General features: G+C 47.5%; 1 protein-coding gene across 1 annotated transcript in view; it reads left to right on the top strand.

Annotated features, from left to right (window-relative positions):
- The first annotated feature begins 1,882 nt into the window (after positions 1-1,882).
- LOC147737775 (uncharacterized) overlaps positions 1,883-20,017 on the top strand; it is a 32,432-nt gene continuing 14,297 nt past the window's right edge. The window contains exon 1 of the mRNA XM_086944982.1: positions 1,883-1,948. The gene's annotated coding sequence lies outside the window, so the exon portion shown is untranslated. The remainder of the gene's footprint in view (positions 1,949-20,017) is intronic.

Below are 20,017 nucleotides of genomic sequence, written 5' to 3'. Positions count from 1 at the left end.
TTTAACATTTTAACCATTTAGAGATACGTCGCCACAGGATGTGCCATAGTATTATCTCTAAGCACCGTAAAACTTCACGTCAGTAACAGATAGAAGCCCACGTTGGCACATCGTAGCCACGCAAGGTCATTCTTTTCTAGTGTGCCCGTGCATACAGCACTCGTTTGAGTTTGTATATAGCAGGTACCTTCACTTGGTCATTTTTAACTCACCATAAGCACAATACTGTTTACATTATCAATGTTGGTAAGATATGCTTCGCATTGCTTCCTTTTCAGGTACTTTACAAATGGGATCAGTAAGTATACCGACCCACTACATACACAATGCGCTTCAGGGTTCGCGTTGATATATAAGACACACCGCCGTGGCTACTCTACTTTTTTGGCCAGGCTCACTATTGGTCCTGATGAAAGACTCACGACTATCGATGAAGGCTGAAACTAGTTGACCTACACCTTTTCTAGGATATTGAGGGGCATCACCTCCTCAAACATATCCGATTACAGTTTTTACCTATGCCATAGGTCCCTTCAATTAAAACTTTTAAAAGGGTATTTCCTATAGACATTTTTAACATATAACTCACTTCACATAGCACTGTTCACTTGTACACAACAAATCCCGCTCCGCTGTAGACAGGCGTTGCAGCACAGCTGGTTCACACTCGGTGATCCAGCTGGGCCCCGATGATGAAGCATGCCACCTACTAGGTGGGTGGGTGAGGGGTTGCTAAACATCAAGAACGTGTTGTTTATCCCATAGGGCATTTACCCTGACCAGTACCTGCCTGAGGTCTTGTCCTCGTTGTTCTATCGCACCCCTGAAATAAGCATGTGTGCACATGTGGTGCACAACATTCCCTAAGTGCATGCGTGTGCGCCAAATGGCACTTTGAAAAATGCAAAAAAGTGCTTTTTTCAAAGAAATCACAAATTACGACCAACCTGAAGTTGGTGGGTATTTGGGATTCCTTAAGCCAAAATTGCACAACTTAGGTGCTTCCAACATTGCATTTAAGGAATTGCATATTGGGATTCCTTAAATGCATTCGCAAAATAATGAAAATCAAATTTTGCGATTCCTAATTTTGCGAGTGGGTTTTTGTGTGCTACATTACACACTGCCTAAATTGCGATCGCAAATGCTGAAATTCTGTGAATTTCAGTGCTTACGATTGCAATTTGGCTTCCTAGATATGGCCCCTTTTCATAGAGGTCCAGTTCAACTCTGGTAACCACGACAGCGCTGGGATGCTCCTGGGTCGCCATGCGCTATATAAAAGAACCTTTTCATTTCATTTCATGTTACCCTTCTTACTGCGCTGGATTACAGGAGGTATATGTTTTAATATTGTCGGGATATTCCCAACTCTGAGTAACAGGAAGTATGTGGTTTTGATAAATTGTTCCACTGGATGAATAAAGGGTTTGTTTATTCCTTGGCTCTGGTTCCAGGATAGTGGGATGCAGAGAGTCAAGGCCTGCAGGCAGCAGGAGAGATGGCGGCATTGACGGACTGCGCTGCTATTGGTTGATGGTTGTCATGGACACGTCCCACGGACTCATGGGAGTTGTAGTGTGGCAGTGTCATTTAAACTTCCTTTTAACTTTCAAACTGCCGTGAATAAAAAGTGAATAACTTTGCGCACAATCCTCGCCTCCGCGTTCATAACAGAAGTACAAGTTTCCTTCACTATAACGAGGACATGCCTCATGTTCGCGGCAGCAAGAGAGCTGAGAGTCGAGGCAGAGCGGAAGTTACGCGCCTCAAACGGCACCGCGACCTTTGCCCGCGGGTTCTTCTTCCGGGAATGCTCCAATGGCCGGGCTCTTCCTGGTGGTCCGTGTCTGCGCTCCGCGCATGCGTACTGCGCCCGTCTCTGACCTCCATGCCTCTTCCCTGTGTCCGGTGTGAACTGCTGAGCCCCGAGAGAGAAGCGCCGCAGGTGATGAGGGGCCTCGACGCCATAGAGCTGGGGAGGGTGCGGGGGCCCTGGAGGGGGCGGCCGCGAGAAGCGGGAGAGGCAGCAGGGCAACAGGGAAAACCGAGCCCAGTCTCTGGCCCGAGCCCGGTGCCTGGCTCGGCTCCTCGAGCGAAAATGAACCTCTCTTCATCTCTCTCCCCCCTTAAATTGCCTCTGTTCAATAAAAGGTAATGAGGGGAAAATACATTCTCCTTAATATTATTTATAGATCTCCCTCTTTTAAAATGTTGCCATGGAGTCATCAGTGAACTAAGAGGGAAGACCCGTGCCACGTCAGCCCTGTATGTGGACCAGGTCGATATCGGGCAACATTCAGGTCCATGAAATCAAAGACAGGTTGTTATACAGGGGCATCCTGAACTCACGTCTTTGAAGACACTTTAATCCATAATTATGGAGTAAAGGGAGTTTGGGTGAAATTAAATATGTGCCTAAGATCACACAATTTTTGCTGGGAAGCTGCGATTTGTCCAGTATTTCTGGTTTCAACGTGTAAAAATCGGCCACTAAGTGAGTATTTATTCGTATTTCCTTTTTAATGTTAAGGAGTTGTTTTTTACCTTTTTCTGCACTTACCCGAAGTTATTCGAGTACTTTACCCTCCACTAGTTACTTTTTACACAAGGTCACATTCATTTATTTCAGATTAAAGTATTTGCCCGGAGTCACGGGATGTCGAGCTGATGCCAAGAGTCGCACCTGGTTCCCAAGTTTCAAAGTCACGTTCAGAGTAGAGCAAGAATGGCAGCAGAAACCGGCTCCCTGTGGCCCTGAGGTTCCAACAGAACCTCGAGCCGACCCGAGCCAGAGCCGGGCTCGTGCTCACAGTGGACGCCCACCTCCGTGTTTAACTTGAAAGCTCCTCGCTTCAGGCAGAGAGGTCGCTCCCAGTGTCTCTTGCAGGCATCTGGTATTGTTGCGCTGCACTGCTTAACTTGCTTTTAAAAAGCGCCTTCTCATTGCCTGCTGTGTTAATTTTATCGTAGCGCTGCTTTGCTTAACTGCTTACTGTGCAATTTCATACCATTTTCTTGTGTGGTTTATATCGTAGCGCCGCTCCGCTTGGACTGCTCTAACTGTGCAATTTGATTCTGATTTTACTACATTTCGCCAGCTGTGTAGCTTATTCCCGCTCTGCTTCGCTAGCGCTTGATTGAATAATTTCCCTCTGCTGTTCTAGCCCTGTTAGCGCGTTTGACTCCAGCGCTCCGCTCTGCTCCCCCCTCCGCCTCCATTTTGTTTGTTGTTGTCCTCGTGTGCCCGCCCCGCCTCCCAGCTGAGACGCCCTCGCCCCTCCCCCTCCACTCTCCATATATGACAGGAGTTCCTGCGTGCAGCGTTTACGCGCAGCGTCCGCGCCCAACCCGCGCCCAACCCGCGCCGAAGGTGCGCCAAAGGTAAGCCCGTCTACGCCCGTCCGCGCCCGGACCGCGCCCAGCGCCAGACCCCCTGCCCCTCGCGCTGCCCAGCCCTCCCGCATTACCTACGATGCCGCTTCCCTCCTAGCCCTTAACCCCGGTCGCGCCCCCAACTGCGTCCAAGCTGCTCCTGGACACACCCATGGACCTTTCTCCTGCTACTCCTGCAAATTCATCGGCACCGTCAACATCTCCGCTACGACCACTCCACAGATTCCCGACCCCAATCACCTACAATGCATCCTTCTCAACACCCGCTCAGTCCACAGGCACGCCATTGACCTATGGAATCTACTAGACACCATTTCCCCTGACAACGCCTTCCTTACGGAAACATGGATGAATGCTTCCTCCGCACCAGACATCACCATTGCCATCCCTGAAGACTACAAGATCACTCGCAAAGACCGTACCGGCCACACAGGAGGAGGAATCGCTATCGTCCATAAGAAATCAATCCGCATCTCAACCAGCTCTGACGCCAACCTCGCCAACTCCGAACACCTTCACTTCCAGATCCACATCGACCCCAAAACCACACTCAGAGGCACCCTCCTCTACAGACCACCAGGCCCCCGCGCAAAATTCAGTGAAGACATCACGGACTTCATCACTCCACACGCACTCCCCTCCAAAGAATACATCCTTCTGGGAGACCTCAACTTTCACCTTGAAAAGATCAACGACCGCAACACCGCCACCCTCGTGGACAACCTCGCCAACCTCGGACTTAAACAACTGGTCACTTCCCCCACCCACATCGCAGGTCACACACTCGACCCCATCTTCACCTCCAGCAATCATGTCTCCTTCAGCCACACCACGGACCTCCTCTGGACTGACCACAGCTGCGTCCACTTCACCTACAACAAGCCAAAACCCACCATCCACCTCCAACCAACTCTGCAAAGAAACTGGAACAAAATCACAGCGGACCAAATCTCCGCATCACTCCTTCGATACTCCCCAGCCCTCTCTTCTAACGCCAACGAAGCCGCGCCAACCTCACCCTATGGTTATCCAACACCGCCGACACCTTAGCACCTCTGAAAAAACGTCAAAGCAAACCTGGCAGCAAGAAGACCTCATGGTTCAACGATGATCTCAAGAAGTCCAAGAAACTCTGCCGCTCCCTTGAAAAGGCCTGGAAAAAAGACCCAACCACTAGCACCAAGGACGCCTTCAAAAGCGCCACCCGCACTCACCACCAACTGATCCGAAAAGCCAAGAAAACAGCATTCAAGGATCGACTTGACAACAACGCACACAACAGCAAGGAACTTTTCAACATCGTCAAGGAATTTTCCAATCCCTCGACCAACTCCAACGACATCACCCCCTCTCAAACCCTCTGCGACTCCCTAGCCTCATTTTTCCACAACAAGATTGCAGACATCCACAACAGCTTTGACAACCAACCCGGAAACCAACCCACCCTACCATCTGCTGATCATCTCCCCCCCGTGAACACCCTTAACGACTGGAACCCAATCTCCACTGAGGACACCATCCGCCTGATGAATTCCATCCACTCAGGATCCCCCACAGACCCATGCCCTCACCACATCTTCAACAAAGCAGACTCCGTCATAGCACCGCACCTCCGAGACGTCATCAACTGCTCCTTCAACTCCGCCACCTTCCCGGAAAGATGGAAACACGCTGAACTCACCGCCCTTCTGAAAAAACCAACAGCGGACCCCACCGAACTCAAAAATTACCGCCCCATCTCGCTTCTTCCATTCCCGGCCAAAGTCATCAAGAAAGCTGTCAACAACCAGCTCGCCGCCTTCCTCGAAGCCAACAAATCCCTCGACCCCTCACAATCTGGCTTCCGAGCAAAACACAGCACTGAGACCGCCCTCATCGCAGCAACAGACGACATTCGAACTCTACTGGACAATGGAGACACAGTCGCCCTCATCCTCCTCGACCTCTCTGCAGCTTTCGACACAGTCTGCCACAGCACCCTTTTACAACGCCTCAATAACATCGGAATCCAAGGAAAAGCTCTTGAATGGATCACCTCGTTCCTCACCGGAAGAACCCAAAGAGTCCGCCTACCACCATTCAAGTCCGAGGCCTCTGAAGTCATCTGCGGCGTTCCACAAGGATCCTCACTCAGTCCCACCCTCTTCAACGTATACGTGAGCCCCCTCGCGGCCATCGCACGCCAACACAACCTCAACATCATCTCTTACGCGGACGACACTCAACTGATCCTTTCTCTCACCAACGACCCCAGCACCGCCAAAACTAACCTACACGAAGGAATGAAAGAAGTTGCCGAATGGATGAAACAAAGCCGTCTGAAACTGAACTCAGACAAAACTGAAGTCCTCATCTTAGGTACATCCCCCTCTGCATGGGACGACTCCTGGTGGCCGGAAGCCCTCGGAAAAGCACCCATCCCGACAGACCACGCACGGAACCTAGGCGTCATCCTGGATTCTTCACTCTCAATGAACAGACAAGTCAGCGCCGTATCCTCTTCATGCTTCAACATTCTTCGCATGCTCAGAAAAACATTTCGCTGGATCCCCTCCGAAACAAGGAAAACAGTCACCCACGCTCTGGTCACGAGCCGACTGGACTACGGAAACACCCTCTACGCAGGTACTACCGCAAAACTCCAGAAGAAACTCCAACGAATCCAAAACGCCTCAGCCAGGCTCATATTAGACATCCCACGCAACAAACACATCTCTGGGCACCTCAAAGACCTCCACTGGCTACCCGTCAATAAGAGGATCACTTTCCGACTGCTTACCCACGCACACAAATCACTCTACGACATCGGACCAGATTGCCTCAACTCACGACTGTCCTTCTACACCCCCTCCCGCCAACTACGTTCTTCCAGCCAAGCGCTCGCCACTGTACCTCGCATCAACAAGACCACCATGGGAGGCAGATCCTTTTCGTACCTGGCTGCCAAAACATGGAACTCACTCCCCGCTTACCTTCGCCTCACCCAGAACCACCTAGCATTCAGGAAGCAACTTAAAACGTGGATATTTGACAAGTAATCCTCCTCCCCTCCTAAGCGCCTTGAAACCCTCTGGGTATGTAGTGCGCTATACAAATTTCTTGACTTGACTTGACTTGACTTGACTATGTATAGCAGATACTTGTGAGTCCAAACCTCTGCTTAATCCTTAATTTGTGTGTGGGTCAAGTGGTGTTTGCATGTTCAACACGACTATAACTTATTTGTGTGAACTGTCAAGTTTCTGACAAAACCTATACAATTTGTTTAACAATGACAACTATTGTGACAGGTAGAGCAGTATCAATTACACTTTTTATCCTGGAACATTAATATTTATTTACTTTCAGTACATCTCCGTCACGATCATAAAGTTCTTATTCTATTGTTTTTGCCAAAATAATGCTGTACAGGAAGAACATCGGCCAAGATATGGGCAAGTGGACAGGTTGCTGATGATAGTAGAGGGAGACATCCTTTGAAACCTGGATTCTCCATTTGATTCAGTTGTGTGATTCTAGACAAAATCCACTCTCTGATTCTCAGCGGGTGCCCAGAAGTGAGAGTTCATTTGAGGAGAGAGCATGTGCAAGAAGGAATCTCCATTAGGACACTTTAGAAAACTGTTAGTATTTGTTTTACACGTTCATTTACCAAACTAAATTATTTCCTATTTTCTGAGAGAGATAGAGACACTGCTTTTTGCACTCTAGTCCTATATAACCTTTATTTTGGCATTGTTTCGGCATGTCAAATGCCAGTACAGAGTTTTAAGTGGTTCATATCTGGGGGTGGGAAATAATTTGACAAGTGTTACTTCGATATTGAAATTAAAGATATCAATTTATCGTAGCTCCTTTAACGTTATTATAGATCTATTATCCTGTCAACAATGCTCCTCGTACTTTTCTAAATTTGCAAGGAAGCAATTATTCCCCATGAGTCTCATGAGTTATTGACAGATATTAGATTAGGGGAATAACTGCCCAGTAGTAATGCACTTCAGTGATCTTTACCATCCAGATGCTAATTTCAGGCCGCATGCTGCCAGTGCAGTGCAGATTAGCTACATTGAGATCTGGGGTTCAAATGTCAGATGATGAATTCTCCCAAAATCTTCCACATGTTTCCACAATTCAACCATTTTGTGACCGATGTCAATTGGGGACACAGCAGTGCAGTGGCGGCTGGTGGAATTTGAAAGTGGTTAGTGGTGAGGCATAAAACCAGTGAATGTATTGTACTATAAATGAAGCTGATGTTTATGAGGGTATGTTTAGAGGGGCCGGAGGCTCTGCACACCGACAGTCCACGACGCTGCCTTTCTAAGAGGCCCAGCTGTAGCTCTTTATCTGCATTAATGCTGTAAATAGAATACATGAGGCTCAGAAGCATGTGCGGTGTATTCTGTTTAGAGCACAAGACCATCTTGCAAATGCGGCATCCCCTCCCTTTCCAAGTCGGCAGAGTGTGAAGACTTGGAAAGGGAGGAGTCGTAAAAAGGTAGCTGATATTAGACAAGCGGCTTCGGGAGTACAGGGTTGATGCTGTATACACCCAGTGCTGACAAGCTGCTTCGGGAGTACAGGGTTGATGCTGTATACACCCAGTGCTGACAAGCTGCTTCGGGAGTACAGGGTTGATGCTGTATACACCCAGTGCTGACAAGCGGCTTCGGGAGTACAGGGTTGATGCTGTATACACTCAGTGCTGACAAGCGGCTTCGTGAGTACAGGGTTGATGCTGTATACACCCAGTGCTGACAAGCGGCTTCGGGAGTACAGGGTTGATGCTGTATACACCCAGTGCTGACAAGCGGCTTCGGGAGTACAGGGTTGATGCTGTATACACTCAGTGCTGACAAGCGGCTTCGTGAGTACAGGGTTGATGCTGTATACACCCAGTGCTGACAAGCGGCTTCGGGAGTACAGGGTTGATGCTGTATACACCCAGTGCTGACGAGCGGCTTCGGGAGTACAGGGTTGATGCTGTAGACACCCAGAGCTGACAAGCGGCTTCAAGAGTACAGGTTTGATGCTGTATACACCCAGTGCTGACAAGCGGCTTCGGGAGTACAGGGTTGATGCTGTATACACCCAGTGCTGACAAGCTGCTTCGGGAGTACAGGGTTGATGCTGTATACACCCAGTGCTGACAAGCGGCTTCGGGAGTACAGGGTTGATGCTGTATACACCCAGTGCTGACGAGCGGCTTCGGGAGTACAGGGTTGATGCTGTATACACTCAGTGCTGACAAGCGGCTTCGTGAGTACAGGGTTGATGCTGTATACACCCAGTGCTGACAAGCGGCTTCGGGAGTACAGGGTTGATGCTGTATACACCCAGAGCTGCATTGGAATGTGACTCTTTTAATTGTAATTTGTGGGCTGGCCCAGAGCAGGGCTATAGAAAGTAATAGAATGCCTTATAAATCCACTTGTCATGTAACAAAATTCACTTCATATAATCTATCCCTCCGCGCTATCGGAATTCCACATCCCTGTCAGAGGACCCCAATTATTTCAGAATCGGGCTGCCAGCTGCTCAGCCCATACTGCTTAACTTTCAGTTCCATCAATGCTGCCAACAGGCTCTTGGGCATGCGTCTACTTAAAATTACCTGACGTCGGTTTTGGAGAGCGGAGCAGGCTGGCCTTGACAGTCTGTACTTTTCACCAACACAATAATCATTTAGGTACAGTTGGCCATTAATACATCCACCCAAGCACCTCACCAGTTTTTAACCTTACCCCTTCATGGCTAATAAAATACGGTACACAGGAAAGGAGGTATTTTTAATTGCACTTTTTTCGCCAATACACCCAAAATCACTACCATGAAAATGGGCACGATAAAAATTCGAAGGAGTTGGTTGGGAGTTTTCAAACAAAAAGCTTTGACCACTTAAGGGTGATGTGGCATGTCTGAGGCAAGAAGTTGGCCGGGAAGGTATTAAACCAAAGGAGAAGTTGATGGAGTCAATTAACACTGCCCCTCCGCCCAAAAGTAAAGAAGATACAGGGGCGCTTTTATACCTCGTGGAATTTTACACAACGTTTGTGAATATCTTTCTAGAAAATGCTTACACTGTCAGGCAACTGCTAAATAATACGTATACATTTGAATTGCCAGTAGTGTTGGGAAGGGTTTAGTGAACGAAATAAAGACATTTGTAGTGCACCGCCTGAATGTGGTTTCAATCTTGAAAGGTGTAGTAACTATTGCTGCAATTGGTAATGGGTTAGGAACAGGCGAGCAACACCCATTGGAATCAAAGGGCTTCAGCCCCCCCCCCGTCTTGTGTGGCAGCCCGGACTCAGACAGCTCCCTGGCACACACACAGCTGCACCCGAGCCCTTCACAGGTCTTTAAAAGACCATGTGCATGTTAAAGAGGCTTTGTTGATATTTCCCCCTTTCTATGAGCCCCTGCAGCGCCACTCTACCTACTGCTTAAAGTTTCACCCCCCCCTAAATTTTTTCTAAGCCCCCCCCCCCCCCCCCCCCCGAAATATGGCTCTAGTTGCGCCTCTGGTTAGGAACAGTACTGACCCAAGTGGTAAGAAAGGATGTGAATTAGTTATAACCTTTGTGTTTGACCTGCAGAAACAGAATATTCCTTGGGCTTTAAACCCTTTCACCAGTTTCAATCAATCAATGGGTTGGTGAAGCGTAATTACTCAACTGAGAGGGTCTCAAGGCGCTGGGGAGGCTCCTGGAAGTTCACAGTGATTCGTCAAAGAGACAGGTCTTGCGGTCCTTCATGAACTTGGAGAGGGTTTGTGTGCCAGATGTGGAGAGGGAGGGTGTTCCATTCCTTGGCTGCGAGGAAGGGGAAGGAGCAACCTGCTGTTCTGGTCTTCTTAATGCGCTGCACCGTTGCAAGGCAGAGCTGGGCTGAGAGGAAGGATCTTTGGGGTGCGTAGAACGAGAGGCGGTGGTTCAGGTAGGCGGGTTCGGTGTTGTGGAGGGCTTTGTGGGCGTGAGTGAGAACTTGAAGGCGATTCTCTTCTCGACAGGGAGCCAATGTAGTGTCTGCAGGTGTTGGGTGATGTGGCAATGACATGGTAGTTTGAGGACTTGTCTGGTGGAGGCGTTATGGAGTTTGCTGGTAAGGTTCTTGTTGATCCCGACGTTGGGTGCATGACTATAGTCCAGTCTGCTGCTTACCTGGGTGTGGGTGACGGTCTTTCTGTGCTCGAGAGGAATCCAGTTGAAGGTCTTTCGTAGGAGGCAGAAGGTATGGAAACGGGAGGAGTCAGCATTGATTTGACAGTCCATTTTGAGTTCGGAGTCCAGGATGATTCCAAGGTTGCGTGCGTGGGCGGTGTGGGAGGGTGGGTTCTCAAGGGTGGGGGGCCTTCAGGTGTCGTTCCAGGCATCGGGTGTGGCCCCTTCATGAGTATTTCGGTTTTGTCCATGTGGAGTTGTAGCCAGCTGTTCTTCATCCACCTAGCGACAGTTTCCATCCCTTCTTGAAAGTTTTGTATGAAGATGTTTGGTTTGTTGGATAGGGAGAGGATGAGTTGGGTGTCGTCTGTGTAGGATACAATGTTGAGACCATGGGATCTGACGATGGGTGCGAGCAGAGCCATATAGTCGCAGTTTGGGGCTGATGGAGGATCCTTGGGGAACTCCGCAGGTGGTCAGTTTCGGATCTGAGAGGAAGGGCAAGAGCCTGACCTGCTGTGTCTTGCCGGAGAGGAATGAGCGGATCCAGCTGAGGGCCATGCCCCAGATTCCTGCGTCATGTAGTCTGTGGGGTATGGTGCTTTGAGAAACTGTTGAAGGCTGTGGCTAGGTCCAGGAGGATGAGGGCCACAGTCTCTCTTCTGTCAGGGAGGGAGCGGATGTCTGTTGCGGCGAGAAGGGCAGTTTTGGTGCTGTGGTTTTTCCTGAAAAAACAAAAACAATAAGTGATGGACTGAATGTGGATCAATGTCACACACTCCCCCAGTCAAAAGATCTGGCAAAAAAACGATGGATTTGGGCCCAGATCTTTTGACGGGGGAATGTGTGACATTGATCCACATTCGGTCCATCACTTGTTGTTTTTGCAATTGCCGCCCTAAGTGCGCTGGGGATGCCCAGACGTGGGTCCCAGGCACTCCACACCACTTGGAGTCAAGCTAGCCGGGCTGATGAGAGGTGTTACCTCGAAACCGGTCCGGTCCTCGGATGCTTGATTCCGTTCTGGGAAGGACATGGCTTTTGTAGTTCGGACTGGACTGTTCCCATGGGGCAACAGGGTCAGAGCTGATATGCATATCGCCATTGTCTAACCCAGGGTGGTGTGGAGTGCAAAAAAACGATGGATTTGGGCCCAGATCTTTTGACTGGGGGAATGTGTGACATTGATCCACATTCGGTCCATCACTTGTTGTTTTTGTGGTTTTTCCTGAAGCCAGTTTGAGAGGGGTCATTGATGTTTTCTTCTGTGAAGGATGCAAGCTGGCTGTTGATGCCTTTTTCGATGACCTTTGCTGGTGTAATGACAGCGTTTTTGGCTTTATTTAGCAGTGATATAGATCATTAATCTTGCTCGCATCTAGTATAGGTATTCTTAGCCTGTGTTGGCCCTTTTAAGCCCTTTTTCCAGACCTAGAAGAGGATAGCTGCTTAATATGCCTTTATTCTTGACTTTAACCTGTCTATTGCCTATTGGCTTTGACATATTAGACACATTGGTATGGTTTATGTAGGTATTCTGACAGAGCTAAGGAGCATTTCACCCCTTTCAGGCCTACAGGCCTAGAGCTAGAGGGACTCCATCTTGATGAAGCTGAGAGGCTTTTCAGGGCAAAGGCAAAGTTTATAGTTATAACTGTTGTTCGCCCTAAGCGGACCGGAGAGAACCGGCCAGAGCTGAATCTAATCAGGAATTGTTCCCGGGCTCAGGTCTCTAGACGAAACAAGCAGACTGGTCACTGTGGGAGCGTCTAGCGCAAGGAGCCTGGTGCATGGGATTGGTGGGAGGAAGCTGCTGGCTGGAACTTTCCATGAGGAAACAGCATTCTATATCAGTGAAGTGCAGAGGCGGAGTCAGTGAGTCAAGCAGAGAGTCGAGTCGAGTAGAGTTGCAGTCGAGTGAAGGTGGTGAAGCCAGAGGGTCGTGTTAAGGTGGAGGAGTGGAAAGCAGTGGAGTGGAGTTGGCAGAGAGAGAGGGTTCAAGCTGGAGAAGAGCTGAGTTGAATAGTGAGCTGGAACTGAAGGAAGCAGTCAGAAGCAGTTGCTTATCAGGAGGAGGTGTGAATAGCTGGAGTCTGAAGTAATGCTTTTTAGAAGAGACGGAGGAGAGATCGTGGACTAACCTATGGGAGCAGATGGAGTTAATTGGACATTGGCGCAGAGACAGAGTGAATAAGCTAGTGGAATGAACGGTGATCAGAGCGGCAGGAACCATTAAGACTGAATCTGGAAGGTGGAGACAGTTCGCGTGGGGGAGAGGAGTCCAGAGACAGAGTGATCAGCGCAGAGGTGTACCCAAGAGTGCAGGAGAGAGAGAGGGAGTCTGAGATGAGCCAAGGCACAGACGAGAGAGGAACCCAGATGACAGCTAGAACAAGACTACACACTAATAAGGTAAAGGCGTTCCTGTTATATTAATTTACTTTACACTTGCATCTTAATCTTATCTTTATTCCCTAGGCTTTTGCATTGCTAATCTTTTCTCTTTCAGCGGTGTGTTCTACCTATAGTCTTTGTCAGTTACATGTGTTAATCATAATACAGATCTGTGTATGTATCTATATTGTTGTGATTAAAGAGACCCCCAGTTTATTAATGAACTGCCATGCGCTTCATATTTTTGGTCAATATAGGTAAATGTATCTCCTAGGGGTTTAGTGTTTGCATGAATGGATGAGTAATCCCAATCAGGTAAGTGGTGACCACATAAATAGGGAGTGAGTGGACCTATGATGACAAGAATAGGAGATGCATGATATTAATTGGCTAACTCCTAATATTGTAGTAGCAGACCCTTAGTGAAGAGACTTCCCAATATATATATATATATATAAAGGTGTTCATAGGAATGTGGTCGTCGTTGATATGCGGCGTTAGTGAGAACACTGGGTGGGAGACCAGTGTGGATACCCACAAGATTGTGGCTTGAATAAGTGAGAGCGCTAGGAGGTTGAACTAGCGTGGAGATCGACAGGATTGTTGATCGTTTGGAAAAGGGAGCATTGGGTTCTGCAGGCCCATGTGTAGTCGCACCGGATTGTGCGCAATATCTGCCCTAGGGTAGACCGGTCTGGGTCTGAGTGGCCGCGAGACCAACTGATGTGAATATAAGTGTGGTGTAGGGTATGGATATCCCTAGTAATTAGTGAGTATTCTTAGTATCCCTATAGATTTAGTGGTGTTTTTAATAATATGAGCTTGTATATTGCGAGTTCCCCATCCTCAGGTAGGTACTCAGGTGCCTGGATAGTTGGTCCTGAGGAGGGATGTGATTACGTTCTGGCTGGGTTGGAGGGGCCCCTAGGGGCTGATCCCATCTACTCAGAAAATCCAGTCATTACAGCTGGGTACGGGAGTAAGGAGATCCGTCTGTAGTTTTTGAGGTTGGTTGGGTCAGCCGTGGGTTTTTTCAGGAGAGGGTTGATCTCTGCATGTTTCTAGTCGTTGGGGAAGGTGGCAGTCTCAAAGGAGCTGTTGATGATTTCATGAAGCTCGGACGATGATGTCAGCTGGTCTGTGGTAGATCTGGTGGGGCAGGGGTCCGTGGGAGCCCCGGAGTGGGTTGACTTCATAGTCTTCAGGGTGTCTTCAATGGTGACAGCAGTCCAGCTGTCTAGCGTAAGCTGCGTGGTGTATGGGGGTGGTGGATGTAGGTTGTTGTTGTCGTAGATGGTCTTGATTTTGTGGTGGAAGAAGGTGCTGAGTCTGTCGCAGAGCTGTTGGGGAGGTGAGGGGGGAAGTAGGTTGTCTCACTGTTGGGTGGGCGAACTCTTTAATGATGCCGAAGAGTTCCTTGCTGTTGTGTGCGTGGGTGGAGATTCTGCCCTGGAGTGCTTTCTTCTAGAGCACAGTTCTTCAAACTGTGGGGCGCGCCCCCTGAGGAGGCGTGGATGGGTTCTCAGGGGGGCGCAAAGGCCTCTGCCAGCACATGTAAATGAAGACGCCTGGAAGTGCAGCAATGTTTATTTGCTGCATTTCCAGGCTGTCTTCATTTACTCTGAAGGCCTCAGAGTGCCGTGGGGCCAGAGGTCAGTGGGTGTGCTGCTGGGGGCTCGGCTGGGCAGTGTCTGGAGTCTTATTAAGACTCCAGCACAGCCGAGTTTTTCACAGGTCTTTAAAGACCATTTGCATACTTTTGGAAACTGGTTGCCTAAGTAAGCTTAGTTTTTTTTCTTTTTCCAGTACCCCCTGTGCCCCGACTCTGCCTATTCCTTACATTTGCATTTTAAACTTACTGCTGTAGTGTGAAAATGCATTTCATGAAAAGAAATACAAAAAAGGGTTGCCAATAGAAAAAATGGCAGCCATGTATGTTTAAAGAGCCTGCAAAGACCTTGCTTTGACACTAAATAGGGTCTTAAATAAAAAAGTATGTATTCATTTGTAATGTGACTTTCTGTCTGTTCCTTTTATTTTCAGTCATGAATCATTCAGGCAGCCCTAGAACACATGTAAAAGTACTTTACATTTGCTTTTCGAAGTACGCACACATAAGTGCTGAAAATAGGGCTTTAGGTGACTGTTTATTTTTGTGGCGTCTGCAACATCAAAATAATGAGCTGGCAACCCTAATCATAAGACTGGAAGTTTGTTGCAGGATCAGCACATTATTTATTTCTTTCACCCTTGATTCCCTGATTAATTCCATAATAGCAATAGTTTAACTTATATCTGAAACCCAGCATCCCGCCAATAACATGCTGATTAACTTCAAGTGTCTGGGAATCCGCCCTGCATTCAGACAACTCACTGCTCATTCTCACCCTTCACTTTCACGCTCACCTAGCACTCACAGCGCATAGTTATGGTTTTCCCGCATTTGCCACATAATCAATCGTCTGCTGCATAATTTGCAGATTAAAAATGCAGCAACACATGTTACCTCACAGTGGAAGGGCCTTTCTAAAGGTTGACTGGTCACCTTTCTGTTGCTTATTGCTATATGTGGGTGTTAATGTGGTACTTATGAGGGGCTATAAAGGCCAGGACAATGTTAAGAAGTGTAAAAATAGCAAAATAGTGCAGTAATGCTATCACAAAATATGCAGCATAATTCGCCTTTGCTTGCTGCAGAATTTAGCCAACCATGCTACTTAATTTGGCCTTCTCCTGCCGCATAATTCCAATGGCCCTGTTTATAGTGCTATGAAGTCTCAGCCTGTGGCAGAAAGCACTGTGAATATGTAAGTCATTATTTTAAAACAGTATTTACATACTCTAAGCTAGACTGCTGCAAAATGATGCAGTGATTGAGATAAAACAAGTTCTTACAAAATATACTTTTTAGTAATAAGTAATCAAACTGTATCTAATGCAGACATTTTTGTAAGTGTCTCCACTATTCCAGATCCCAGCTGATAACTCTGTTACATTACATCTTAAAAAGAATAGATCTTTGCCACCATAAAACTTTAAACAGATCCACTGGAATTATTCAGTAGAAAAGAACAAAATTATGCGGCAGGTTTGACTAAATTATCCAGCAAGAAAAGGTAAGTTATGCGGCACAATGTGCCACATTTTGTAGTTATCATTACTTCACTATTTTGTCATTTTAAGTCGCAGTAACGCTGTCAGGGGAAATATTTCACCTCATTAGTACCAGTTTAACAAACAAATACAGCAGTAAGCAACTAAAAGATTACTAGTCTTTGCAGGGCCTTCCACTGCTCCGGAACACTTTGTCACGCTTTAAGTAACTTTTGTTCCGTTTGAGCTAGAATCAAGTTTTTGTCATTGAAATCTGGAGATTATGTAGCAAATGCAGTAAACTGATAATTATGTGGAAAGCGCTGCTGCTGCAGAAACTCATAATTCCAGTGGCCCTGGCTTTAAGTGACTCAATCAATTAATGGCTGGTAAGAAGGTCGGTTTCTTTTTAACTTTCTGCACTACCACCACCCACTTCGACTTCAGGCACAGGCATGTCAAAGTCAGTATTAACGATTCAGGAAAAGTTTTTTGTGTGAAAGCTGAGTCCATGGGGGGGGCTGGTAGAAGGCCAGCAGAGTTTCTTTCAAATACAGAGCCCTAATCCTCTCAATCCTTGGGGCCTCATAGAAATGGTCTGGGAGACCGAGGAAAAGAGCGAGATTCATAGATATTGTCAAAGAGAAGGCCCAGAATAGTGAGCACTCTGCGCAAACTAATTTTTAGGTTTACAAATGGCCAGAGACCGCTTTTTTAGAGAGCTACCCCAAAGGGGATGATATAAGTGTTTTTTTAAAGGGACATTATTGAAGCTGGTACTGCTGCCAAGTGTGTAAGTGGCCACTGCTGGTTATCATAAAGGAGTAGATGCAGATGCAGAAGGACTTGGGCTCAGGAATTTGGGGGGCCCACTGCATCACAATTATGACTGTCTACCTTTAAAAAAAAGTGGCATCCGAGCGTATTGTCCTTTCAAGCATTAGGACAGAGGTGATGATCGATCATGGTGGGGAAGAGGTAAAAGAGGCAGAGGAGACAGCCTGCTACTCAGGACTGCGGTTATCATTAGTGCAGCAAGAATAGTTGCATTGGGGTCAAAGAGTGTGAGGGGATCACAACACCCCAATTATGGGGAGCAGTTTGTTTGGGATATCGGTTTTTGTTTGATGCATTTGCTGTTTTATAAGTTTCGTAAGTGGTGCAGTTTGCAGTTCATAAGCTATAGAAAAGTATTCCTGAAATCATCTCTTAAGCTCCGCTCCCTGAATGCAGCCATGTCCCTCCCGCTCCCCCAATCCTAGCCATAAAGTTTTGGAGGGGGGCCCGACCTCCAAACATTTTGCTTAGGGGGGGCTCAGAGTAAAAAAGTTTGAAGAGCTCTGTTCTAGAGTATCTGATGAGGTTGTGGTGGGTGGCGGTGGCTGCATTGGCTCACATGGCCATTAAGTTGTTTGTCTAAATGACACTGTACAATATGTGCCAAGTGTGGAAAAAAATATTCTGACTTAAGTCTGATGCCATTACCCATCAAAAAAGTACCAAAGAATGAATGGAATTTTTTTTTATTACATGATTGTAAAAGGAAAAAGATCCATGGCCTCAGCCATGAGAAATTGGAGCAAAAACGTATGGAAGACAAAAAATTGATAGGCATGAATGAGTATATTAGATGCTATTAACTTATGAATAATGGACTGAATAGGAAGTAAGGAAGAATTGGCTGAAGAGGATGGATTATTGTTGCGGGCAGACTTGTGATTTCTCTGGAAAGTTTGAGAAAGAGAACTCTTGACACAACAGGGGGCATTTAGCTAACTAAAGAATATTGTATTGGGGGCCTAGGATAGACAAGGAAGGTGAAGGATTCCATGGAAGCATACATTCTGATAAATCACAGCTCACATTCAGTCCAACTTTATTCCCAGTAAACAATCCCCGTATGTCTTGGTAAAGAGTTAGTGTTGAGGTGATGGGACCCATATGGGAGAATGGCCGGTAAAGTAAATGCATATTGGGTACCTATGGTCATTTCTGAAAATGGCCTGAACTGGAAGTTGTGATGTTTGTGGCTTGTGCATACCACATCACACCATGTGAGGTCATGGGCTACAGTCCTTTTGTCTTGATGAAAGGGTGGCTGCCAGTTATCACGGACAACCGTGGGTGGAGGCCATAGGTTAGACAGGTGGAATAGTCACCAGAAGAGGAGTAAACTCCATATAAATTATGGTATGATGCAAAGCAAGGAGGTAAAGCCGGTGAAATTCAGTGCTGGACTTTGGATCAGGGATGGAGCTGGATGAGGCAGTGAGAGTAAGTGGTCTGAAACACAGTGGTCTATGGTAGAGCTGTCACTTGAGGAAGCTTTTGGCAGAACCGCTTTTGCTACTGAACGCTGCTGCAGGGGCTCTTTAAACAGCGTGTTTGCCTGCCCGCCCGCCTCCCGCTCTCCTGACACGTCCTGTGAGTAACATCGAGCGGAGCGCTGAGAGCGGAGCAGGGTTAAAGAACTACAAATCCCAGCGGCCCTAGCAGCATTTGCCGCGTCAGTTTCGCGCCAGGAGGCGCTGAAATACGGCGACACCCCCGTCTCGCGGGACGCGAGCGGGACGCCCGGAGCGAAGCCCGGGCAAAGGGCGGGCCCTCTGTGGCCCTCAGTGACCGAGGTAGGCTGGGCTGGGCCCGGTCATTTACATTTTGTTTTTGCCTCGATGAACATGTGTTTACAATTGTAGGTTTGTGAACGACCCGTGTACTGATATTATTACACCGTTCCTCAAACTAACTTGGCCGGCCAGGGACTGACGCCACTCCAGGTTCTTATAAGTTTTACTTTTTTACATTTTGATTAAGTTTATCGCTGTGGAAAATAGTGCGGAAAATGTCTAAAACGCTACGTTCAGGAAGGGTAGTAGGAGAAAAACCTGGCCGAAAATTAACTACCACCCGCACAAGAAACAAATCAGTGAATAACCCACCGTTGAAAGGTCAATGCCAACTATCTGAACTTTGGGATCTATCTGGTGTAAAAAAATCCAAACTTGCTACTCCAGAAAGATCGGATACTAAAGCCCTGGAGTTTCATACACCAGCCCCCATAGACCCCCAACTGCCTCTGGTACAGCAAGGGGCCCTACAATCAATGGTAGGGGGTCTTCCTTACGGGACTCTACAGAGGGGAAGGTGATGGCCGTAGGTGATCTAGTGCATATACCACCGATCCCTCAGTCCCCTTTGAATGATAGGCCGGGGGGCGACTTGTCTGCATTATCTATTGACCTGGAACTTTGGGGACGCTACGTAAGCCCAGCTAAAGTGGAGACTTTGGAGCAGTTTAAAGCGTCAGGGGGTGCCACCCCTTCTGGGTTATTGCTGTATAGTAGCACCCCCTCGTTAAATGGCCATGAAATATCCGACTTGTTAAATGTTTCTAGGAGCCCCGATCTTAATCTCTTGGATAATAGTTGCTCTGTGGAAGCACGAGAAAAGCCGATCTCAGAGTCCATGATCGCTCTGGAACAACTCCTAGCCTCAATCTTACTGTTTTTGGGGGAAATTTGTAGGCAGCTCGGACTGTATTCTGGAATCAGTCACTCAAATTTTAAAGACATTGCTGCAGAAATCGCCTGATATGAGGAATGCCTCTCCCCCCAAGTCTGAGCATTACTTGTCTGAGGGGAAAACCAGAGACACCAGAGGGAATCTTGATAGGAAGTCTGAATCTCCTACTCTGGAATCTCACAAGGACATGCCTTTTACTGCAGCTCCCAACTGCATCAAAAACTCAGTTCTGGAGATAGAGGAGGATGATAAACCTTTGCCTGGCCCTAAAACAGTCCAGGAGTTATTTCCTATTTTCGTGCCTGAGAGCGGAAAAGATCCCTTGGACGATAAACCGGAGGTAAAAGAAGAAAGGGGAAAAAATGGTAAACAAAAAATTAATAAAGGTAACAAGAGGAAACCAATTCGAAAATACAGAAAGAAAAAGCAGCGGAGGATTATTTTCC

The sequence above is a fragment of the Lissotriton vulgaris genome, chromosome 1_1, assembly GCF_964263255.1.
Source record: "Lissotriton vulgaris chromosome 1_1, aLisVul1.2, whole genome shotgun sequence".
Taxonomy (NCBI): domain Eukaryota; kingdom Metazoa; phylum Chordata; class Amphibia; order Caudata; family Salamandridae; genus Lissotriton; species Lissotriton vulgaris.
Note: the sequence above shows the minus strand (reverse complement) of the source record. Positions and strands in the feature narration are given on the sequence as shown.